Raw genomic sequence first — 27221 nt, 5'->3', positions numbered from 1 at the left:
GTTTTAATAAGGTTAGTATCACACCTCATGGAGCCTAGCCAATAGGCCTATATGTTTTGATAAGGTTCGTATCACACCTCATGGAGCCTAGCCAATAGGCCTATATGTTTTGATAAGGTTAGTATCACAGCTCATGGAGCCTAGCCAATAGGCCTATATGTTTTAATAAGGTTAGTATCACACCTCATGTAGTCTAGTCCATAGTCCTATAAGATTAGTATCACACCTCATGTAGTCTAGTCCATAGTCCTATATGTTTTAATAAGGTTAGTATCACACCTCATGTAGTCTAGTCCATAGTCCTATATGTTTTAATAAGGTTAGTATCACACCTCATGGAGCCTAGCCAATAGGCCTATATGTTTTAATAAGGTTAGTATCACACCTCATGTAGTCTAGTCCATAGTCCTATAAGATTAGTATCACACCTCATGTAGTCTAGTCCATAGTCCTATATGTTTTAATAAGGTTAGTATCACACCTCATGTAGTCTAGCCCATAGGCCTATAAGGTTAGTATCACACCTCATGGAGCCTAGCCCATAGTCCTATATGTTTTAATAAGGTTAGTATCACACCTCATGTAGTCTAGTCCATAGTCCTATAAGATTAGTATCACACCTCATGTAGTCTAGCCCATAGGCCTATAAGGTTAGTATCATACCTCATGGAGCCTAGCCCATAGTCCTATATGTTTTAATAAGGTTAGTATCACAACTCATGGAGCCTAGCCCATAGGCCTATATGTTTTAATAAGGTTTGTATCACACCTCATGTAGCCTAGTCCATAGTCCTATAAGGTTAGTATCACACCTCATGTAGTCTAGTCCATAGTCCTATAAGGTTAGTATCACACCTCATGTAGTCTAGTCCATAGTCCTATAAGGTTAGTATCACACCTCATGGAGCCTAGTCCATAGTCCTATAAGGTTAGTATCACACCTCATGGAGCCTAGCCCATAGGCCTATATGTTTTGATAAGGTTAGTATCACACCTCATGGAGCCTAGCCAATAGGCCTATAAGGTTTGTATCACACCTCATGTAGCCTAGTCCATAGTCCTATAAGGTTAGTATCACACCTCATGTAGTCTAGTCCATAGTCCTATAAGGTTAGTATCACACCTCATGTAGTCTAGTCCATAGTCCTATAAGGTTAGTATCACACCTCATGGAGCCTAGTCCATAGTCCTATAAGGTTAGTATCACACCTCATGGAGCCTAGCCCATAGGCCTATATGTTTTGATAAGGTTAGTATCACACCTCATGGAGCCTAGCCAATAGGCCTATATGTTTTAATAAGGTTAGTATCACACCTCATGGAGCCTAGCCCATAGGCCTATACGTTTTAATAAGGTTAGTATCACACCTCATGGAGCCTAGCCCATAGGCCTATATGTTTTGATAAGGTTAGTATCACACCTCATGGAGCCTAGCCCATAGGCCTATATGTTTTAATAAGGTTAGTATCACACCTCATGGAGCCTAGCCCATAGGCCTATATGTTTTAATAAGGTTTGTATCACACCTCATGGAGCCTAGCCAATAGGCCTATATGTTTTAATAAGGTCAGTATCACACCTCATGTAGTCTAGCCCATAGGCCTATATGTTTTAATAAGGTTAGTATCACACCTCATGGAGCCTAGCCCATAGGCCTATATGTTTTGATAAGGTTAGTATCACACCTCATGTAGTCTAGCCCATAGGCCTATATGTTTTAATAAGGTTAGTATCACACCTCATGGAGCCTAGCCCATAGGCCTATATGTTTTGATAAGGTTAGTATCACACCTCATGTAGTCTAGCCCATAGGCCTATATGTTTTAATAAGGTTAGTATCACACCTCATGGAGCCTAGCCCATAGGCCTATATGTTTTGATAAGGTTAGTATCACACCTCATGGAGCCTAGCCAATAGGCCTATATGTTTTAATAAGGTTAGTATCACACCTCATGGAGCCTAGCCCATAGGCCTATACGTTTTAATAAGGTTAGTATCACACCTCATGGAGCCTAGCCCATAGGCCTATATGTTTTAATAAGGTTTGTATCACACCTCATGGAGCCTAGCCAATAGGCCTATATGTTTTAATAAGGTTAGTATCACACCTCATGTAGTCTAGCCCATAGGCCTATATGTTTTAATAAGGTTAGTATCACACCTCATGGAGCCTAGCCCATAGGCCTATATGTTTTGATAAGGTTAGTATCACACCTCATGTAGTCTAGCCCATAGGCCTATATGTTTTAATAAGGTTAGCATCACACCTCATGGAGCCTAGCCCATAGGCCTATATGTTTTGATAAGGTTAGTATCACACCTCATGTAGTCTAGCCCATAGGCCTATATGTTTTAATAAGGTTAGTATCACACCTCATGGAGCCTAGCCCATAGGCCTATATGTTTTGATAAGGTTAGTATCACACCTCATGGAGCCTAGCCCATAGGCCTATATGTTTTGATAAGGTTTGTATCACACCTCATGGAGCCTAGCCAATAGGCCTATATGTTTTAATAAGGTTAGTATCACACCTCATGGAGCCTAGCCCATAGGCCTATACGTTTTAATAAGGTTAGTATCACACCTCATGGAGCCTAGCCCATAGGCCTATATGTTTTGATAAGGTTAGTATCACACCTCATGGAGCCTAGCCCATAGGCCTATATGTTTTGATAAGGTTAGTATCACACCTCATGGAGGCTAGCCAATAGGCCTATATGTTTTGATAAGGTTAGTATCACACCTCATGGAGCCTAGCCAATAGGCCTATATGTTTTGATAAGGTTCGTATCACACCTCATGGAGCCTAGCCAATAGGCCTATATGTTTTGATAAGGTTAGTATCACACCTCATGGAGCCTAGCCAATAGGCCTATATGTTTTGATAAGGTTAGTATCACACCTCATGGAGCCTAGCCAATAGGCCTATATGTTTTAATAAGGTTAGTATCACACCTCATGTAGTCTAGTCCATAGTCCTATAAGATTAGTATCACACCTCATGTAGTCTAGTCCATAGTCCTATATGTTTTAATAAGGTTAGTATCACACCTCATGTAGTCTAGTCCATAGTCCTATATGTTTTAATAAGGTTAGTATCACACCTCATGGAGCCTAGCCAATAGGCCTATATGTTTTAATAAGGTTAGTATCACACCTCATGTAGTCTAGTCCATAGTCCTATAAGATTAGTATCACACCTCATGTAGTCTAGTCCGTAGTCCTATATGTTTTAATAAGGTTAGTATCACACCTCATGTAGTCTAGCCCATAGGCCTATAAGGTTAGTATCACACCTCATGGAGTCTAGCCCATAGTCCTATATGTTTTAATAAGGTTAGTATCACACCTCATGGAGCCTAGCCCATAGGCCTATATGTTTTGATAAGGTTAGTATCACACCTCATGTAGTCTAGCCCATAGGCCTATATGTTTTAATAAGGTTAGTATCACACCTCATGTAGTCTAGCCCATAGGCCTATAAGGTTAGTATCACACCTCATGGAGCCTAGCCCATAGTCCTATATGTTTTAATAAGGTTAGTATCACACCTCATGGAGCCTAGCCCATAGGCCTATATGTTTTGATAAGGTTAGTATCACACCTCATGTAGTCTAGCCCATAGGCCTATAAGGTTAGTATCACACCTCATGTAGTCTAGTCCATAGTCCTATATGTTTTAATAAGGTTAGTATCACACCTCATGTAGTCTAGCCCATAGGCCTATAAGGTTAGTATCACACCTCATGGAGCCTAGCCCATAGTCCTATATGTTTTAATAAGGTTAGTATCACACCTCATGGAGCCTAGCCCATAGGCCTATATGTTTTGATAAGGTTAGTATCACACCTCATGTAGTCTAGCCCATAGGCCTATATGTTTTAATAAGGTTAGTATCACACCTCATGGAGCCTAGCCCATAGGCCTATATGTTTTGATAAGGTTAGTATCACACCTCATGGAGCCTAGCCAATAGGCCTATATGTTTTAATAAGGTTAGTATCACACCTCATGGAGCCTAGCCCATAGGCCTATACGTTTTAATAAGGTTAGTATCACACCTCATGGAGCCTAGCCAATAGGCCTATATGTTTTAATAAGGTTAGTATCACACCTCATGGAGCCTAGCCCATAGGCCTATATGTTTTGATAAGGTTAGTATCACACCTCATGGAGCCTAGCCCATAGGCCTATATGTTTTAATAAGGTTTGTATCACACCTCATGGAGCCTAGCCCATAGGCCTATATGTTTTGATAAGGTTAGTATCACACCTCATGGAGCCTAGCCAATAGGCCTATATGTTTTGATAAGGTTAGTATCACACCTCATGGAGCCTAGCCAATAGGCCTATATGTTTTGATAAGGTTAGTATCACACCTCATGGAGCCTAGCCAATAGGCCTATATGTTTTGATAAGGTTAGTATCACACCTCATGGAGCCTAGCCAATAGGCCTATATGTTTTGATAAGGTTAGTATCACAGCTCATGGAGCCTAGCCAATAGGCCTATATGTTTTAATAAGGTTAGTATCACACCTCATGTAGTCTAGTCCATAGTCCTATAAGATTAGTATCACACCTCATGTAGTCTAGTCCATAGTCCTATATGTTTTAATAAGGTTAGTATCACACCTCATGTAGTCTAGTCCATAGTCCTATATGTTTTAATAAGGTTAGTATCACACCTCATGGAGCCTAGCCAATAGGCCTATATGTTTTAATAAGGTTAGTATCACACCTCATGTAGTCTAGCCCATAGGCCTATAAGATTAGTATCACACCTCATGTAGTCTAGTCCATAGTCCTATATGTTTTAATAAGGTTAGTATCACACCTCATGTAGTCTAGCCCATAGGCCTATAAGGTTAGTATCACACCTCATGGAGCCTAGCCCATAGTCCTATATGTTTTAATAAGGTTAGTATCACACCTCATGTAGTCTAGTCCATAGTCCTATAAGATTAGTATCACACCTCATGTAGTCTAGCCCATAGGCCTATAAGGTTAGTATCATACCTCATGGAGCCTAGCCCATAGTCCTATATGTTTTAATAAGGTTAGTATCACAACTCATGGAGCCTAGCCCATAGGCCTATATGTTTTAATAAGGTTTGTATCACACCTCATGTAGCCTAGTCCATAGTCCTATAAGGTTAGTATCACACCTCATGGAGCCTAGCCCATAGTCCTATAAGGTTAGTATCACACCTCATGTAGTCTAGTCCATAGTCCTATAAGGTTAGTATCACACCTCATGGAGCCTAGTCCATAGTCCTATAAGGTTAGTATCACACCTCATGGAGCCTAGCCCATAGGCCTATATGTTTTGATAAGGTTAGTATCACACCTCATGGAGCCTAGCCAATAGGCCTATATGTTTTAATAAGGTTAGTATCACACCTCATGGAGCCTAGCCCATAGGCCTATATGTTTTGATAAGGTTAGTATCACACCTCATGGAGCCTAGCCCATAGGCCTATACGTTTTAATAAGGTTAGTATCACACCTCATGGAGCCTAGCCCATAGGCCTATATGTTTTGATAAGGTTAGTATCACACCTCATGGAGCCTAGCCCATAGGCCTATATGTTTTAATAAGGTTAGTATCACACCTCATGGAGCCTAGCCCATAGGCCTATATGTTTTAATAAGGTTTGTATCACACCTCATGGAGCCTAGCCCATAGGCCTATATGTTTTGATAAGGTTAGTATCACACCTCATGGAGCCTAGCCCATAGGCCTATATGTTTTGATAAGGTTAGTATCACACCTCATGGAGCCTAGCCAATAGGCCTATATGTTTTGATAAGGTTTGTATCACACCTCATGGAGCCTAGCCCATAGGCCTATATGTTTTGATAAGGTTAGTATCACACCTCATGTAGTCTAGTCCATAGTCCTATAAGGTTATTATCACACCTCATGTAGTCTAGCCCATAGGCCTATATGTTTTGATAAGGTTTGTATCACAACTGAAGTGGCCAAATAACTTCTTAAAATGAATTACCTTAATCCTCTTTACAAGGGGTGTAGAGCCTAACTGGAATACATAAGCAGTGCGTGAGTTTCAAGTTTGGGGAAGATAATTTTCACCATAAAAATGCACCTTTTATAAGAAAAGCATAACATGCATAATTGCATCTGCGGTCACTTTTGAGAATGGTGGTGTCCTGCTAATGGAACATTTGAGCTTATAGCATGTGTGCATTGCTGCGCTTATAATTTGAAGAAATGGCCTAATCGTTTAGCTTAATGTCGATAAACTTTCTGATCTGTTGCGTCACTCATTACTTTAAAATGTTTTTTTTTATGCTAATGGTGGTATTCATTTAGGATCTATTGCATCCCACAACTGTCCCAGACGGTTTGGAATATTTATTTCACGCACAGAATAGGTCAACCTTTGTACTATGGGGGATAGTAGATTGACATATGCTTTTGCTGTTCGTTTGGCCTGCTCATCTTGTTGGCTGACGTGAAGTAAATGTGTACAGTTCTTCCAATATCTTCAATATGCACCTTGAAATTGGTTTTAAGGAAGCGCGCAGTTGCATCCCCGGTGTATTGGTCTTCACATGTAGCCTGTTGGAAAGACCTGTCATGTGAAAACAAAGCAGAGCTCATGCCTTTCATTCGACATTCTTCAAATCATAATTAGTCGGATCATGCAGCCTTATAATGTATTAAAAATCAGAACATATACTCCATTGGAATCGCAGCTGAAGTAACATTGTTATAGACCTACATCCATCCTGCCCTACCTTTCTAAAATCTTCAAAAGCCAAGTTAACAGATCACCGACCATTTTGAATCCCACTGTACCTTCTCCACTATGCAATCTGGTTTCGGAGATGGTCATGGGTGCTCCTCAACCACGCTCAAGGTCCTAAATGATATCATAACCGCCATCGATAAAAGAAAGTACTGTGCAGCCGTTTTCATCAACCTGGCCAAGGCTTTCGACTCCGTCAATCACTGCATTCTTATCGGCAGACTCAAATGACTGCCTCGCCTGGTTCACCAACTACTTCTTAGATAGAGTTCAGTGTGTCAAATCGGAGGGCCTGTTGTCCGGACCTCTAGCAGTCTCTATGGGGATGCTGCAGGGTTCAATTCTCGGTCCGGCTCTTTTCTCTGTATAGCTCAATGATGTTGCTCTTGCTGCTGGGGATTCTCTCATCCATCTCTATGCAGACGACACCAGTCTATATACATCTGGCCGTTCTTTGGACACTGTGTTAACAAACGTCCAAACGGGCTTCAATGCCATACAACACTTCTTCCTTGGCCTCCAACTGCTTTAAAATGCTAGTAAAACTAAATGTATGCTTTTCAATCAATCGATGCCCGCACCCGACTGCCCGAGTAGCATCACTACTCTGGAAGGTTCTGACTTAGATTTTGTGGACAACTACAAATAGCTAGGTGTCTGGTTAGACTGTAAACTCTCCTTCGACTTACATTAAGCATCTCCAGTCCAAAATGAAATCTAGAATCGGCTTCCTATTTCACAACAAAGCCTCCTTCGCGCATGTTGCCAAACATACCCTCGTAAAACTGACTATCCTACCGATCCTTGACTTCGGTGATGTCATTTACAAAATAGCCTCCAACACTCTACTCAGCAAATTGGATGCAGTCTATCACAGTGCCATCTGTTTTGTCACCAAAGCCCCATATACTACCTGTCACTGCGACCTGTACGCTCTCGTTGGCTGTCCCTCGCTGGCTCCGGGTCATCTATAAGTCTTTGCTAGGTAAAGCCCTGCCTTATCTCAGCTCACTGGTCACCATGGGAACACTCACTCGTAGCACGCGCTCCAGCAAGTATATCTCGCTGGTCATCCCCAAAGCCAACACTTCCATTGGTCGCCTTTCCTTCCAGTTCTCTGCTGCCAATGACTGGAACGAAATGCAAAAATCCCTGAAGCTGGAGACTTATAACTAACTTTAAGCATCAGCTGTCTGAGCTGCTTACCGATCACTGTACCTGCACACAGCCAATCTGTAAATAGCACTACCCAACTACCTCATCCCCATATTGTTATTTATCTTCTGGCTCTTATGCACCCCAGTATCCCTACTTGCACATCATCATCTGCACATCTATCACTCCAGTGTTAATGCTAAATTGTAATTATTTCACCTCTATGGCGTGTTTATTGCCTTCATAATCTTCTACATTTGCACACGCTATACATAGATTTTTCTATTGTGTTATTGACTCTACGTTTGTTTGTAACTCTGTTGTTTTTGTTGCACTGGTTTGCTTTATCTTGGCCAGGTCGCAGTCTAAATGAGAACTTGTTCTCAACTGGCTTACTAGTTAAATAAAGGTGAAATGAAGTAAAAAAGCGATTTGTGTTGAACGATTTGTTAATCGCTCAACACAGAATAGCCACATGTGCGCACTCCCTCATAATTTTGGAGAAAATACCCTTTCTATGTTATTCAGCTATGTTCAATTATATTCTTCATACTATAAAATTCTAAGCAAATCTTGCCAGCTACATGAACTCATGTAGCCCACAGCCAGATCAGGACCTAACATAAGGACAACTCAGAGTATGCTGTTCTGTTCTTCTGAAATAGACTACATTTTCTTTATATCATGTTTCTTTAGACCTGTCTAAAATAAATATATAATGGATTTATTGTGATGGAGCTATATTATATGAGACTTTTAAAATGTAGATGTAGAAGTCCTGCATTAGAGACTTGTAGGTTGTGTGTGGAAGCCAGAAGATGCTGAATGTGTTTGTTCATTAATGGTCAATTACCTTGAGACCGGAAGTTAATTGCTTGACGGTCACCGGCTGCAGACGCGGTCATCTGAGCTAGCCATCTGTAAGCCTATATGTATGTGTACTTGATTTACTCTATGGGCCCGCGGGGTGTGGCACATGTTTCCAGGCTATACAGTGTGGGTCCATACTTGCAAACTTGTGCTTAGACTGGAGGTTTAGACCTTTGGTCTAAAGTGGCTAGCTCCTAGCTTTTCTCATAGGAAAACCTGGCACAAATAGCCACCCTGCTACCACGAGTCATTTGTATGTTCAATAACAAATCAACCTATCGGAGATGTTAAACGGTAGAGCCACCATCAAGTCACATTTAACAGGTCAACTTGGCCAACTTCAAGGTTGACTTTGTTACCCTTGGTCTGTAACAAGAGGGTAAGTGGGCCAATATACATGTAGCTGCCAAAATAAAGGAACAATTTTTTTTTTATAAAGCCCTTCTTACATCAGCTGATGTTACAAAGTGCTGTACAGAAACCCAGCTTAAAACCCCAAACAGCAAGCATTGCAGGCGTAGAAGCACGGTGGCTAGGAAACCTAGGAAGAAACCTAGAGGGGAACCAGGCGCTGAGGGGTGGTCAGTCTTCTTCTGGCTGTGCCGGGTGGAGATTAACAGATCATGGCCAAAATGTTCAAATGTTCATAGGTGACCAGCAGGGTCAAATAATAATAATCACAGTGGTTGTCGAGGGTGCAACAGGTCAGCACCTCAGGAGTAAATGTCAGTTGTCTTTTCATAGCTGATCATTCAGAGTATCTCTACAGATCCTGCTGTCTCTAGAGAGTTGAAAACAGCAGGCCTGGGACAGGTCGCACATCCGGTGAACATGTCAGGGTTCCATAGTCGCAGGCAGAACAGTAGCACGACCAGGTGGACTGGGGACAGCCAGGAGTCATCAGGCCAGAATAGCGAGAGAGATTCACACAGGAGAAATACTCCAGATATAACAGACTGATCCTAGCCCCCGACACAAACTACTGCAGCATAAATACTGGAGGCTGAGAGGGGAGTGGTCGGGAGACACTGTGGCCCCGTCTGACGATACCCCCGGACTGGGCCAAACAGGCAGGATGCAACCCCACCCACTTTGCCAAAGCACAGCCCCTACACCACTAGAGGTATATCTTCAACCACCAACTTATCATCCTGAGACAAGGCCGAGTATAGCCCACGAACATCTCCCCCATGGCACAAACCCAAGGGGGGGTGCCAAACCGGACAGGAAGATCACGTCAGTGACTCAACCCACTCAAGTGATGCATCCCTCCTAGGGACGGCATGGAATTTAATGAATTTATCACTGCTGAAGTGAAAGCCATCCTTTCTTGGGGAATGCTGCTTTTTAGTTAGCTTTGTGACAGTATCAAAAATACATTTTGGATTGTTCTTATTTTCCTCAATTAAGTTGGAAAAATAGGATGATCGAGTAGCAGTGAGGGCTCTTCGATACTGCACGTTACTGTCTTTCCAAGCTAGTCAGGAGTCTAGGACATTACGTAAGGTTAAATTGAGTTCCTCAGTTAGGTGGTTAACTGATTTTTGTACTCTGATGTCCTTGGGTAGGTGGAGGGAGTCTGGAAGGGTATCTAGGAATCTTTGGGTTGTCAGAGAATTTATAGCACGGCTTTTGATGATCCTTGGTTGGGGTCTGAGCAGATTATTTGTTGCGATTGCAAAAGTAATGAAATTGTGGTCTGATAGTCCAGGATTATGAGGAAAAACATTAAGATCCACAACATTTATTCCATGGGACAAAACTAGGTCCAGAGTATGACTGTGGCAGTGAGTATGTCCAGAGACATATTGGACAAAACTCACCGAGTCGATGATGACTCCGAAAGCCTTTTGGAGTGGGTCTGTGGACTTTTCCATGTGAGTATTAAAGTCACCAAAAATGTGAATATTATCTGCCATGACTACAAGGTCCGATAGGAACGCTGTATATGGCCCAGGAGGCCTGTAAACAGTAACTATAAAAAGTGATTGAATAGGCTGCATAGATTTCATGACTAGAAGCTCAAAAGATGAAAATGCAGTCGTTTTTGTGTGTAAATATAAATTTGCTATCGTAAATGTTAGCAACACCTCCGCCTTTGCGGGATGCGCGGGGGATATGGTCACTAGTGTAACCAGGAGGTGAGGCCTCATTTAACACAGTAAATTCATCAGGCTTAAGCCATGTTTCAGTTAGGCCAATCGCATCATGATCAGTTCATTGACTATAACTGCCTTGGAAGTGAGGGCTCTAACATTAAGTAGCCCTATTTTGAGATCCTGTGTCTGTCAGCGTAGTGTGGGGGTGCCGCAGGGTTCAATTCTCGGTCCGGCTCTTTTCTCTGTATAGCTCAATGAGTGTCCAGAGCTTGGAGGTGCTACCAGGAGACAGGCCAGTACATCAGGAGACGTGGAGGGGGCCGTAGGAGGGCAACAACCCAGCAGCAGGACCGCTACCTCCGCCTTTGTGCAAGGAGGAGCACTGCCAAAGCCCTGCAAAATGACCTCCAGCAAGCCACAAATGTGCATGTGTCTGCTCAAACGGTCAGAAACAGACTCCACGAGGGTGATATGAGGCCCCGACATCCACAGGTGGGGGTTGTGCTTACAGCCCAACACCTTGCAGGACGTTTTTCATTTGCCAGAGAACACCAAGATTGGCAAATTCGCCACTGGCGCCCTGTGCTCTTCACAGATGAAAGCAGGTTCACACTGAGCACATGTGACAGACGTGACAGTCTGGAGACACCGTGGAGAACGTTCTGCTGCCTGCAACATCCTCCAGCATGACCGGTTTGGCGGTGGGTCAGTCATGGTGTGGGGTGGCATTTCTTTGGGGGGCTGCACAGCCCTCCATGTGCTCGCCAGAGGTAGCCTGACTGCCACTAGGTACCGAGATGAGATCCTCAGACCCCTTGTGAGACCATATGCTGGTGCGGTTGGCCCTGGGTTCCTCCTAATGCTAGACAATGCTAGACCTCATGTGGCTGGAGTGTGTCAGCAGTTCCTGCAAGAGGAAGGCATTGATGCTATGGACCCGTCCCCAGACCTGAATGCAATTGAGCACATCTGGGACATCATGTCTCGCTCCATTCACCAACGCCACGTTGCACCACAGACTGTCCAGGAGTTGGCGGATGCTTTAGTCCATGTCTGGGAGGAGATCCCTCAGGAGACCATCCACCACCTCATCAGGAGCATGCCCAGGTGTTGTAGGGATGTCACACAGTCACGTGGAGGCCACACACACAACTGAGCCTCATTTTGACTTGTTTTAAGGACATCACATCAAAGTTGGACCAGCCTGTAGTGTGGTTTTCCACTTTAATTTTGAGTGTGACTCCAAATCAAGACCTCCATGGGTTCATAAATTTGATTTCCATTGATCATTTTTGTGTGATTTGTGTGATTTTGTTGTCAGCACATTCAACTATGTAAAGAAAAAAGTATTTAATAAGAATATTTCATTCATTCAGATCTAGGATTTTAGTGTTCCCTCTATTTTTTTGTGCAGTGTATTTTAGCACATACTTTACTTCCTGCTTTGCTCTGTGGGTACACTTGCAATGGCAGCCAGTCCATCCATTATGCCATAATTGACTTGGGGATGCATGTTCTATTCATTTTATTTCTATGGCAGCACATACAGTCAGGAGCGGAGTAGAAGATTATGGTTTACTTTTTTTTTTTTTTTGCTATTCGAACAGTTATTACAGTGACCCTGGTCATTTGGCCTGAGGGCCAGCTCAGTGACCCTGGTCATTTGGCCTGAGGGCCAGCTCAGTGACCCTGGTCATTTGGCCTGAGGGCCAGCTCAGTGACCCTGGTCATTTGGCCTGAGGGCCAGCTCAGTGACCCTGGTCATTTGGCCTGAGGGCCAGCTCAGTGACCCTGGTCATTTGGCCTGAGGGCCAGCTCAGTGACCCTGGTCATTTGGCCTGAGGGCCAGCTCAGTGACCCTGGTCATTTGGCCTGAGGGCCAGCTCAGTGACCCTGGTCATTTGGCCTGAGGGCCAGCTCAGTGACCCTGGTCATTTGGCCTGAGGGCCAGCTCAGTGACCCTGGTCATTTGGCCTGACGGCCGTTTCCTCCTTATTCCTCACACTAGTCCATTCCTTTTACACTCCCCCTCATGGATTTAAGCACGTTAAGGGACGAGGGATTCAGAATTGTTGCCAAAACCACCCCAAAAAATCTACGTTCAGTATTTCACACTGCTTAAAAAAACTATGTTGAGCTGTCTAATCATATAAAATTACTAGAGGGGCTATATCATGAAACCCACAAAGTTAGAAAATGGTAGCTATTGTGTCCGGGAGAAATCCAAATAATTTTAATTGGAATTGAATGGCAGAGGATTAGGGGATGCATTTCCTGCTTTTACAGGAAAATAAAAGTTAGGCATGTGATATGTTTAATAAAATTAATATCAACATAAAACATTGTCATATACACTGCCAATTTTAGAATGTAATTCTTGGTGGGCTAAAAAAATGAATAAATGTGGGATGCATGCCAGCAAAGCCACTACACAACACTTAACAATACATGAATTGCACTATAACGGTGACAAACAGTGCCCAGAAACAGTTAGTGCCTACATAAAGCTGAGTCCCAACACCCCCTACACCTGGCTATCAGCGGAGCCTTGTGTGGCAGTCAAACATTTAATTCAGACTCATTTACCTCCTTTAAAAAAACATAGCTGATATGGCTGACTTGCTTAAACAAATGTGGTTTCCACTGACAATTGAGATGTACAAACTATGGCATAACGGGACGACAAGCGGAGAAGAGGCAATCTGTAATTTCGATTAAGACATTAATGAGCGAGCTAGGATGGACGTAGTCAATATAACTTTTTGTTCAGCACTTTTGATGTGTACAGTGACAGAATTCAGAACATGGCTTGTTCTTATAGGATTCTCCCTGTACACCAAGTCAGAACGGTAGGATGAATAAAAGAGTCATATAAGCAGACAATGAAAGCTCTACAAAATTAGATGATTACATTTCTCAAAACGGGTTATAGGCTACATGTGCACCACCAAGTCAGAACAGTAGGTGAAATAGACCATTTTAGGGTGAGGCACATTGGCTATTATACATATCTTCCTGGCATATTACATCATGTATGCAGTAGCATACAATACATTTTTGAACTCACCTTGTTGTGCTGTGCTCACTTGAACAGGAAGGTGGCACGGCGGTCCTTCGTGGGCAAATGTTGTCATGAAACTGTTATCAAAGTCTGGTATTCTCTGGATTGATAGTGCTTTCAAGACAACTGGGAACCCGAGTTCCAGATTTACAATTTCGAGTTGGAGGAAAGTTCAAACGTATTTTCCCAGGCGTACCTCGTTTTTCCCCGTGTTCTCAGTAGTTTTGAACTCACTAAAGTCAGTTTTTGCAGTTGCGAGTTAAGTTGTTATGAGCACGGCACAGATCATGCTTCCTTAACAGCATGGCCAATGTTGAATGTTTATCATTTTAAACTAGGAAAAGAGACCCTTAGCCTTGGGACCACACAGCTACTCCACTGAATAGCAGTCTGATTGCTTTTCAATGCTTGCAGTTAGCCACTGATTCCTTCCAAACCACTCATTGTTGAATTTGCGATTTCCAACTTGTTGTGTAATGTTTATGTCCAATGGTCGTTGAGCACTGATACGTTTAGGTGTAATTTCTCTTAATTATTTCTCTTCATATGACAAGGATTAAAAAGGATATGCCAGTAGATTGTCGATGATGACTGCTAGCTAAGATTTTGAAAGTATCAGTCCAATCAAAGCTACTGTAGATTTAACATGATTTGACGTAATTGTATTTGTGGCCAATGACCTTGAGCCTTCTTGGATGGGCACTCCTAATGTAACTCTATGGCAGCACCCAAGTGGCTTGAATTTTCGAGCTCTACCTTTAGCCTTGGTGGTGACGTACTGTCCCCATGAGTGAGAGAACACTGAGCCAATCACGGCGCAATGCTCTGGATTTTCTGCTGGCTTGCCCCCACCACAGAAAGCACTGAGCTAGGCTGAACCACCTGCATTCTGGAGCTGGCTTACTCAAGGAAACAAAAAGAGGCTGTGTTTGTATATGCAGCTTTATTAACTCTCTTATTCTTTTTACATGTGTTAACGCAAAACAGGCCAAGCCCCCCCCAAGTTTTTTATTTTTATTAAATTCTTTGCAAAAATGTGGGGCAGCCCCACCTTCCCTGAATGACAGGTCTCCACTAATCATATAATTATAAGTAGTTTATGCATCTTGTATACCAATTTGCTGTATAAATAGCCTCTAAAATAATATGTAAACATGCCATAAATGTATGGATTGACTGCATCGTTTGACTGGAATATTGGTCTATTGGTAGTTAATTTGATAAATTAATGGAATAATTTCTCTAAAACTGGCTGGCTTGCCTGCTAAAAAACATACAGTGCAGATAGTTTAAAACAATGAATGTGAATATTATCTTAACACAGCACTGGCAAACCATGATTGACCAACTGCCTTACCAAAATGGCTGACTTTAAGGTTAATGTCCTGTCTAGTATTCTAATTCCTAATTCTGTCTGCCATCTGTTGTGCGGATCCAACAATATGCCTCATGAATTGGATCGATTGACACAATTTCGTGTGTGAAATCATGAAGCAATGTGGGACACAGACTCGACGTGAGGCCACTTTTGGATTCCGAACATGTCTGAAAATGTAGTTTTTGTGGTGAACTTTCCTTTTCACAAAAGTGACCTCTGACCTTTAAGCTCTCTCGCCATCAGCTGCTGGCTCCGGCGGTGGACTGGCTGGACTACCTGTCCTCGGTCCTGTCCCCTCTGGACCTGAACGTCACGGAGCCCGTGGTGCTCTATGCAGCAGGAGTCTGACCTGATCAACAAGACTGATCGCAGGTGAGGACCTGGACGGGAGCCAACCTCGTCGTCCTTACCCCCTACAGCCAAAGGGGGTCACAGGTCACGTGGTTATGAAGTACTACTTCCATAGCTGCAGGAAGCACCCCCTGATAAGTAAAAATAATTTTTCCAAAAACATAAAGATTTATTTCAAAAATGATTTAACTCTTGTCTGAACAGACATAGAAATAAAATACTTCACCAGCGAGCATACTTTAGCCGCAGAGGATCAATAGCTGTGGAAGGCCACAATTTGGGCAGCATGCAGGCCAAACAGCTTGTTGCCTTGTGGCCATAGACATATAATCCATAGAAGGATTTTGGAACCTCGAATCCTGGCAATTTTGACCAATGTGGCTGCCGGTCATTTGAATGGGAACTGCCATCTATTGGTTGTATTTATATGGTTGGTTGCGGCTGTCAGTTTGTCTTTGGCAAAATGCAAAAATGTTTTTTGGGGGAAAGCAAATGCCTACTGCTGAAAAGAGATGACTAATCTGTCTGTAGAAGCTAAAATAATAATAATAGAGTTTTCAGCGATTCAGAACAAACGGCACTGTTTTTAAAAGTAGCTTATCTTCGGATAGGCTATTGTCACTAGAGCATTTGCCATCCCCGAGTATGCTAGGTTTCATAATTGGGTGAGTCAGTGCCACTGGCGAGTTTATTTAGTAGCCTACTGTAGCACATACAGGGCCTTCAGAAAGTATTCAGATCTGTTGACTTTTTCCACATTTTGTTACGTTACAGGCTCTAAAAGTGATTCAAAAAAAGTATTCTCATCAAATCTACACACAATGCACCTTAATGACAATACATAACTATTCAGACCCTTTCCTATAAGAATTGAAATTGAGCTCAGGTGCGTCCTTCCATTGATCATCCTTGAGATGTTTCAACAACTTGATTGGAGTCCACCTGTGGTAAATTCAACTGATTGGACATGATTTGGAAAGGCACACACCGGTCTATAGAAGGTCCCACAGTTGACAGTGCATTTCAAAGAAAAAACCAAGCCATGGGATTGAAGGGATTGTCTGTAGAGCTCCAAGACAAAATTGTGTCGATGCACAGATCTGGGGAAGGATACCAAAACATTTCTGCAGCACTGAAGGTCCCCAAAAACACAGGGGCCTCCATCATTCTTAAATGGAAGAAGTTGGGAACCACCAAGACTCTTCCTAAAGCTGGCCCCCCTGGCCAAACTGAGCAATCGGGGGGCAAGAGCCTTGGTCAAGGAGGTGACCAATAAGCTGATGGTCACTTTGACAGAGTGTTCATCTAAATTGGAGTTGCTTACCAAGGAGACATTGGATGTTGGCCGAGTTACAGTTTTGACTTAAATCTATTTGAAAATCTCTGCCAAGACATGAAAATGACTTTCTAGCAATTATCAACAACCAACTTGACTGAGCTTGAAAAATGTTAATAAGAATAATGGGCAAATATTGTACAGTCCAGGCGTGGAAAGAGAGACTAACCCAAAAAGACTCACAGCTGTAATCAGTGCCAAAGGTGTTTCTACATGTTCTTTCTCAGGGGGGGTGAATCTAACAAGATATTGTTTTATTTTGAATAGATGTTTATTAAATGTTAGATCTTTTCTTCCACTTCAACAGACTATTTTGTGTAGATTGTTGACAAATCTATTTTAATCCCATTTTTTTTAAACCACATTTTTAAGGTTGTGATACTTTCTGAAGGCACAGTTCAATACAATCTGACCATAATGTAATGGAAAACCGTCATAATGACATCCAATACAATCTGACCATAATGTAATGGAAAAACGTCATAATAACATCCTTGCAACCAGTTTGGCACTGTGGGAAAACAGTCATTGGATTGCTTATTCTTGTCACCCACTTGTCCTCCTGTTTCCTCCCTCCTCGTCTCTCCCCGTCTCTTCTGTCTCTCAGCCTGCTCAACAACTACATGATCTGGAACCTGGTGCAGAAGGGAGCGTCCAGTCTGGACCAGCGCTTTGAGAACACCCAGGACAAGCTGCTAGAGCGCCTGTATGGAACCAAGAAGGTGTGGGATTTTTTTATAGGCTGAATCCTAAATGGCACCCTAATCCCTATGTAGTGCACTACCCTAGACTAGGGCCCTTAGAGCCTGGTTAAAAGTAGTGCACTAGGGAATATGGTATCATTTCGGACGCAACCATATTTTTACTTATGCCGTTGATTAACCCTGCTTTGTGAAATACCTGGTTAAGTCTGGTTTCCCGGACACATATTAAGCCTCGTCGAGGACTAAAGAGCTATTTCAATGGAGATCCTCTGTTGAGCTGATTTTTTTGTACTGGACAAGGCTTGATCTGTGTCCGGGAGACCAGCACTTGCAATTTGTATGTGAGACTTTTTGGGCTCCTAGCAAGCAATGTGTGCTACCTCCACAAACTTGCAGTACACACACTTTTCACAACCAAAATGATAGAGTAAACAGCTGGTGTGAGACTTGTCTGTCTGTCTCTGCGTGTGTTCGCTCAGTCCCGCACACCTCGATGGCAGACCTGCATTGGGAACACAGATGACACGCTCGGCTTCGCCCTGGGAGCGCTCTTTGTAAAAGCGACGTTTGATAAACACAGCAAAAAGATTGTGAGTTTGATAGGCGTACAACTGCATTTATGTCTATTCAAGCCTGTTGTGTTTTTTTAAGAACCAGATGAACGATGTATGACTGCCTCCTAGTGGTTACCATGTGTAGTGAAATGTCATGGGGTCTCACTGTAAACACAGCCATCATAAAATAACCCTATTTGCTAGCACTTTATTATAATAAGCTATTTTAAATTATTATCAATGTTTATGAATGCCTATAAATGCTTTGTATGATTTTATAAATGCTTATGAATTGTAACTTTAATAATGCTGATCGCCTATGCTAATGTCTTATAGATGTTTACAATGAATGAAATACTAATACTAATTTAGTTCCCTGTCCTGTAGAGGGGAGGGAGATATATAGAGTGATAAAGAAGAGAAAAAGTGGACTATTAAAAGGAGAGATTGTTGTTGGGTAGAGAAAAGAGGGGCAAGTAGAAGAGGGAGACATGGAAGCGGAGAGGCACAGTGTGAGGACCGGCAAGGGGGTTATAGACTGTCACTCACAATTGTTCATATTTTTAGTGGTTACACGTTTCTATCAAAACTTCCTTATGTTTGAGGGACGGGCTGGTTCGGATTGCCGCGGGTATTTACATATCAGAGTCTATTTGTAGAAGAATGATCTATTCCATCTTTCTTCCTTCTTACATTTAATGTATGTCTCTCACCCCACTATCAGGTAGAGGGGATGATCAATGAGATCCGTACTGCGTTCAAAGATGCTCTGGATCACATCAAGTGGATGGACAAACAGACACGGATGGCAGCCAAAGACAAGGTCAGGGATGTCTCCTACTGGATGCATGGTTGCCACAGGATGTCTCCTACTGGATAGGCTATGCATGGTTGCCACAGGATGTCTCCTACTGGATAGGCTATGCATGGTTGCCACAGGATGTCTCCTACTGGATGCATGGTTGCCACAGGGTATCACGTGTGTCTGCGTTTCTGCGTGTGTGTAAGAGGACAGGTAGGGAGTATTATAGGGTTACAGGTTATAATACAGCAGTTTGAATAGATAGCCCTCTTTGTTTAGATCTCCAGATAATGGAACGAGGAGGTTTTCCAGCCCCATTCCTCCATCTTGCCCTCTCTCTTATCCACTTTGTCCCCCTGATCTTTAGGCGGACACCATCTACAACATGATTGGATTCCCTGACTTTATCCTGGACCCCAAAGAACTGGATGATGTTTACGACTGGGTGAGTGGGTGCCTTTTTTGTTCAGTTGTCATGATTGACGAGTTGAAGGTCAAATGACAAGGGCCCCGTAGATCAGTGAGTAATTATTTCTCTCTCTCTGTCTGTCTTTGTTTGTATATCCATCTCTGTCCACAGTATGACGTCTCAGAAGACAACATTTTCCAGAACACGCTCAACTTCTACAACTTCTCCGCCAGGGTGATGGCCGATCATCTCCGCAAGCCACCCAACAGTGACCAGTGAGTCTTCATCAGCTACACACATCATCACCATCACTATACCTCAGTGCATATTTGTACTGTAAATGAACTTGATTCTTGACCTTAACCACGATTGGGTAGGTTACTTTCTAAATGTAATCCTTTAGTTACTAGTTACCTGTCAAATTGTAATCAGTATTGTTAGTTTTGGATTACTTTCCCCTTGAAGCTTCATTAGAAGAAGACAAATAGGATCCATCAAGCGCATTTGGTGTATCATCATAATGGTCTCTGACTTGTGGTCAGACCTGCTAAGGTGGAACGAATTTAAACTTGCGCCTTTTTTCAAATACTGAATTGAATGTCAGTAGCTAGGTTTCCATCCAATTAGACAGATTTTCATGTGAATATTCTAAAAACAATATGCACATTTTCCCACCAGAGATGTTTCCATCAAATTGACGTGTTGCTGGTAAAAGGCTGTGTGAGATGACGTAGGGCACATGAAATAACATTTGCAGTGAAATTCCCATGTACCTTACACACTCGCATTTTTAACTCTACTGAAGGGTTTTCTAACTAACATGTTTGCGTTTATATAGCGAGTGTGCACCCTCTGGGATCGGCAAGTGCACTGTAGCCAATAGCTCTCGATTTATTATTATGGAAATAAGGATAGTAATAGATTATAATGTCCCCAGAATAAGACCATCGATATTTATTGGAAAGGTGCATCAAGCTCATCTTGAACGTTCACCGCCCTGTGAAGTTCGTCATTTAAAAATGCGCTATGCAGGAATCACTCCGCCATTTCCTGGTTTCTAAAATTGTTCGCTTAGTTTCAGTCTGTGACTAGATAAGCTAGTATAGTGTAGAGAATCATTGTACCATCTTAACCACGTTGAAATATATTTTCTATAACCAATTCTATTGTTGTTTCGTCTGTTTTGACGCTGGTGTACAAAACATCAAGTAAAAGACATAGAAATGGCCCCCCAATAACAGATCTACCCCATTTTAGACTTGCTTTCAAGTAGAATGATAGATCTAAAACTCCCATTTCTATGTGAATTTGGTCAAATCGCCCAAAAAGGTACATATTGCTACTTTAATCCTAATAAATTGTAGTGGGAGGAGTTTACTTCGATATGATGGTTATTATATCAATATTTGCGCATAAAATCTTTTCCACTGAAATTTGAGTAATTCATTTTACCAACACATAAAGATCCCACCTTGTCTGGTGTATTTTTTCCTCCATCAGGCCTGTCATTTTTTATCCGACATTTACTTTACTACCATAAAAAACTAAACCTTCCTCGAGAGAGAACTGAAAGGTGTCCAAATGTATTTTTTTCTCTCGCTCAAAAGTAATTTAAAAAGTAATCATCCAGTTTATCAACAGTATTTGTAATCTGATTACATTAAAAAAAATATATTGTTTGATATTCTCATGGAGCAAATCCAAATAGCACTCTATTCGCTATAAAAAACAAAAACAAACACATACTACACCACTTCATACTACATTCCATTCCAGAAATGACTATGAGCTGTCCTCTCAAGAGCCTCAACTGGTCTGCTCTCTTACACTAGTCTCCGCCACATCCCCCTAGATGGAGTATGACCCCTCCCACAGTCAACGCCTACTACATGCCCAACAAGAATGGAATTGTCTTCCCAGCTGGAATCCTTCAGGCACCCTTTTACGCCCAGCATCACCCCAAGTGAGTGTGTGCATATGAGTGTGTGCATATGAGTGTGTGCATATGAGTGTGTGCATATGAGTGTGTGCATATGAGTGTGTGCATATGAGTGTGTGCATATGAGTGTGTGCATATGAGTGTGCGCATATGAGTGTGTGCATATGAGTGTGTGCATATGAGTGTGTGCATATGAGTGTGTGCATATGAGTGTGTGCATGCGAGTGTGTGCATGCGAGTGTGTGCATGCGAGTGTGTGCATGCGAGTGTGTGCATGCGAGTGTGTGCATTTCTGACCCCATGTGAATTCTCTGCAGAGCACTGAACTTCGGGGGGGATCGGAGTGGTGATGGGACACGAACTCACTCATGCCTTTGGTGTCCAGGGTTAGTGTCCACCTTTAACTTACACTTCACAGAACTCACAAACACACCCACTGACCAACACACACCAGCATGTATACATATACTGTACATGATCACCAGGTGTGCTTTTTAAATATATATATATATATTTGTTTTCCTTAATCAGGCAGGGGATACGACAAAGACGGGAACCTTCGGCCATGGTGGCAAAATTCCTCTGTGGACGCATTTAAGAATCGCACGGAATGCATGGTGGAGCAGTACAACGGGTTTACCATCAATGGGACGCATATAAATGGCAAGCAGACGCTGGGAGAGAACATTGCTGACAACGGCGGCCTAAAGGCAGCCTATAATGTGAGTGGGTCTCCCGACTTGATAACACATTACATTTAGTAATACGCAGATTTAAAGAGGAGCCCGTAATTTGCTTTCTAATGATCGTGATCCTTTCCTCAAAGAAGTTAATGAATTTATTACTGCTGAAGTGAAAGCCATCCTCTCTTGGGGAATGCTGCTTTTTAGTTAGCTTTGCGACAGTGTCAAAAATAAATTTAGGATTGTTCTTATTTTCCTCAATTAAGTTGGAAAAATAGAATGATCGAGCAGCAGTGAGGTAATGGTGTTTTCTGTTCTGTTCAGGCGTACCAGTCATGGGTGCAGGACAACGGTGAGGAGAAGAGGCTGCCGGCGGTCAACCTGACCAATGACCAACTGTTCTTTGTGGGATTCGCCCAGGTGGGTCATGGGACTGTCAACAGAATGCATTACACGCATCCTGTTAGAGTTCAAGTCAAATACACTACATGACCAAAAATATGTGGACACCTGTTCGTCGAACATCTCATTCCAAAATCATGGGCATTAATATGGCGTTGGACCCTCCTTTGCTGCTATAACAGCCTCCACTCTTCTGGGAAGGCTTTCCACTAGATGTAGGAACATTGCTGCTATAACAGCCTCCACTCTTCTGGGAAGGCTTTTCACTAGATGTTGGAACATTGCTGCTATAACAGTCTCCACACTTCTGGGAAGGCTTTCCACTAGATGCTGGAACATTGCTGCTATAACAGCCTCCACTCTTCTGGGAAGGCTTTCCACTAGATGTTGGAACATTGCTGCTATAACAGCCTCCACTCTTCTGGGAAGGCTTTTCACTAGATGTTGGAACATTGCTGCTATAACAGTCTCCACACTTCTGGGAAGGCTTTCCACTAGATGTTGGAACATTGCTGCTATAACAGCCTCCGCTCTTCTGGGAAGGCTTTCCACTAGATGTTGGAACATTGCTGCTATAACAGCCTCCACTCTTCTGGGAAGGCTTTCCACTAGATGTTGGAACATTGCTGCTATAACAGCCTCCACTCTTCTGGGAAGGCTTTCCACTAGATGTTGGAACATTGCTGCTATAACAGTCTCCACACTTCTGGGAAGGCTTTCCACTAGATGTTGGAACATTGCTGCTATAACAGCCTCCACTCTTCTGGGAAGGCTTTCCACTAGATGTTGGAACATTGCTGCTATAACAGCCTCCACTCTTCTGGGAAGGTTTTCCACTAGATGTTGGAACACTGCTGCGGGGACTTGCTTCCATTCAGCCACGAGCATTAGTGAGGTCGGACTCTGATGTTGGGCGATTAGGCTTTGCTTGCAGTTGGTGTTCCAATTCATATCAATGGTGTTTGAAGGGGTTGAGCAGGCCAGTCAAGTTCTTCCACACTGATCTCGACAAACCATTTCTGTATGGACCTCGCTTTGCATGGGAGCATTGTCATTGCTGAAACAGGATCTTCCCCAAACTGTTGCCACAAAGTTGGAAGCACAGAATTGTTTAGAATGTCATTGTCTGCTGTAGCATTAAGATTTCCCTTCACTGGAAGTAAGGGGCCGAGCCAGAACCATGAAAAACAGTCCCAGACAATTATTATTCCTCCACCAAACTTTACAGTTGACACTATGCGTTCGGGCATGTAGAATTCTCTTGGCATCCACCAAACCCAGATTTGTCTGTCAGATTGCCAGGTGGTGAAGCGTGATTCATCACTCCAGAGGACATGTTTCCACTGCTCCATAGTCCAATGGCAGCGAGCACCACTCCAGCCGGTGCTTGGCATTGCGCATGGTGGTCTTAAACTTGTGTGTGGCTGCTCGGCCACCGAAACCCATTTTCATGAAGCGCCAGACGAACAATTCTTGTGCTGACATTGATCCAGAGACGGTTGTGAACTCTGTGGTAAAGACAGACTACTTGTCCCATTCTGTGAGCTTGTGTGGCCTCTTCGCGGCTGAGCTGTTATTGCTCCTAGAAGTTTCCACTTCACAACAACAGCACTTACAGTTGACCGGGGCAGCTCTAGCAGGGTAGAAATTTCACAAACTGACTTGTTGGAAAGGTGGCATCCTATGACAGTCACTGAGCTCTTCAGCAAGGCCATTCTACTGCCAATGTTTGTCTATGGAGATTGCATGGCTGTGTGCTCGATTTTTATACACCTGTCAGCAATAGGTGTGGCTGAAATAGTCTAATCCGTTAATTTGAAGGCGTGTCCACATACGTGTATGAATGCATATACATATATATATAATGTAAAAGTTTTTCCTAGTCAGGTCCTGCTCAGGATGAATTTCTGGCCCTGCTTCATGGAATAAGACACGGGGGTGAATGTGTTCTGGGGTGGTAGTAAGAGTGGACTATTACAACTACTGTTTGAGAGAAGTGTCAACCAAACTGAGTCCAAGTGAATGAATGACACACAACAGTTCAACCAAACTGAGTCCGAGTGAATGAATGACACACAACAGTTCAACCAAACTGAGTCCGAGTGAATGAATGACACACAACAGTTCAACCAAACTGAGTCCAAGTGAATGAATTACACACAACAGTTCAACCAAACTGAGTCCAAGTGAATGAATTACACACAACAGTTCAACCAAACTGAGTCCAAGTGAATGAATTACACACAACAGTTCAACCAAACTGAGTCCAAGTGAATGAATGACACACAACAGTTCAACCAAACTGAGTCCAAGTGAATGAATGACACACAACAGTTCAACCAAACTGAGTCCGAGTGAATGAATGACACACAACAGTTCAACCAAACTGAGTCCAAGTGAATGAATTACACAACAGTTCAACCAAACTGAGTCCAAGTGAATGAATGACACACAACAGTTCAACCAAACTGAGTCCAAGTGAATGAATGACACACAACAGTTCAACCAAACTGAGTCCAAGTGAATGAATTACACAACAGTTCAACCAAACTGAGTCCGAGTGAATGAATTACACACAACAGTTCAACCAAACTGAGTCCAAGTGAATGAATTACACACAACAGTTCAACCAAACTGAGTCCGAGTGAATGAATGACACACAACAGTTCAACCAAACTGAGTCCAAGTGAATGAATTACACAACAGTTCAACCAAACTGAGTCCGAGTGAATGAATGACACACAACAGTTCAACCAAACTGAGTCCAAGTGAATGAATGACACACAACAGTTCAACCAAACTGAGTCCAAGTGAATGAATGACACACAACAGTTCAACCAAACTGAGTCCAAGTGAATGAATTACACAACAGTTCAACCAAACTGAGTCCAAGTGAATGAATGACACAACAGTTCAACCAAACTGAGTCCAAGTGAATGAATTACACACAACAGTTCAACCAAACTGAGTCCAAGTGAATGAATGACACACAACAGTTCAACCAAACTGAGTCCAAGTGAATGAATGACACACAACAGTTCAACCAAACTGAGTCCAAGTGAATGAATGACACAACAGTTCAACCAAACTGAGTCCAAGTGAATGAATGACACACAACAGTTCAACCAAACTGAGTCCAAGTGAATGAATGACACACAACAGTTCAACCAAACTGAGTCCAAGTGAATGAATGACACACAACAGTTCAACCAAACTGAGTCCAAGTGAATGAATGACACAACAGTTCAACCAAACTGAGTCCAAGTGAATGAATTACACAACAGTTCAACCAAACTGAGTCCAAGTGAATGAATGACACACAACAGTTCAACCAAACTGAGTCCAAGTGAATGAATGACACACAACAGTTCAACCAAACTGAGTCCAAGTGAATGAATGACACACAACAGTTCAACCAAACTGAGTCCAAGTGAATGAATGACACACAACAGTTCAACCAAACTGAGTCCAAGTGAATGAATGACACACAACAGTTCAACCAAACTGAGTCCGAGTGAATGAATGACACACAACAGTTCAACCAAACTGAGTCCAAGTGAATGAATGACACACAACAGTTCAACCAAACTGAGTCCAAGTGAATGAATGACACACAACAGTTCAACCAAACTGAGTCCAAGTGAATGAATGACACACAACAGTTCAACCAAACTGAGTCCAAGTGAATGAATGACACACAACAGTTCAACCAAACTGAGTCCAAGTGAATGAATGACACAACAGTTCAACCAAACTGAGTCCAAGTGAATGAATGACACACAACAGTTCAACCAAACTGAGTCCAAGTGAATGAATGACACACAACAGTTCAACCAAACTGAGTCCAAGTGAATGAATGACACACAACAGTTCAACCAAACTGAGTCCAAGTGAATGAATGACACAACAGTTCAACCAAACTGAGTCCAAGTGAATGAATTACACAACAGTTCAACCAAACTGAGTCCAAGTGAATGAATGACACACAACAGTTCAACCAAACTGAGTCCAAGTGAATGAATGACACACAACAGTTCAACCAAACTGAGTCCAAGTGAATGAATGACACACAACAGTTCAACCAAACTGAGTCCAAGTGAATGAATGACACACAACAGTTCAACCAAACTGAGTCCAAGTGAATGAATGACACAACAGTTTGAAGTCCTGAGAGGAGAACAGCTACGGTCTGACTTATCGGGGGACTCTCTCTTCTCTCAGGTGTGGTGTTCCGTGCGAACCCCAGAGCGTGCCCACCAGGGACTCATGACAGACCGCCACAGCCCCCCAAAGTACCGCGTCATCGGCACCCTCTCCAACTCGCCAGCCTTTGCAGAGCACTTCCAGTGCCCCACTGGCTCCCCGATGAACTCTGGTCACCGCTGCACAGTGTGGTAGGGCCTGGCAAAACCACAGGGGGGCGCTGTCTGTGGAGACTGCATGGAGAACCAAGAGGAGGAGTTGATCTCTGCATTGGACCTTTTTTTTCTATTTTTATTCTTTGTACATAATGATGGACTACTAGTGGTGAGTAGAGCAGCACAGACTCCAGGTTAGCGAGAGGGAGGCGTGTTGAGAGAAAAGTTGTCATCTGCTGATGCATGTGTAATTCCAGTGTTAGGGGATGGTATTTTTCCTCTTTTTCCACACCCCAGTCTCCCACACCGGTGGTGCACAAAGACACGTTTTATTTAGTGTTT

At 42.8% G+C, this 27221-nt stretch overlaps 1 pseudogene; it reads left to right on the top strand.

The window, feature by feature from the left end:
* LOC135543825 (endothelin-converting enzyme 2-like) overlaps window positions 1-26919 on the top strand; it is a 58584-nt pseudogene extending 31665 nt beyond the window's left edge.
* Window positions 26920-27221: the final 302 nt, after the last annotated feature.

Source organism: Oncorhynchus masou, chromosome 8, assembly GCF_036934945.1.
Source record: "Oncorhynchus masou masou isolate Uvic2021 chromosome 8, UVic_Omas_1.1, whole genome shotgun sequence".
NCBI lineage: Eukaryota > Metazoa > Chordata > Actinopteri > Salmoniformes > Salmonidae > Oncorhynchus > Oncorhynchus masou.
This window is presented reverse-complemented; position numbering and strand designations above follow the sequence as displayed.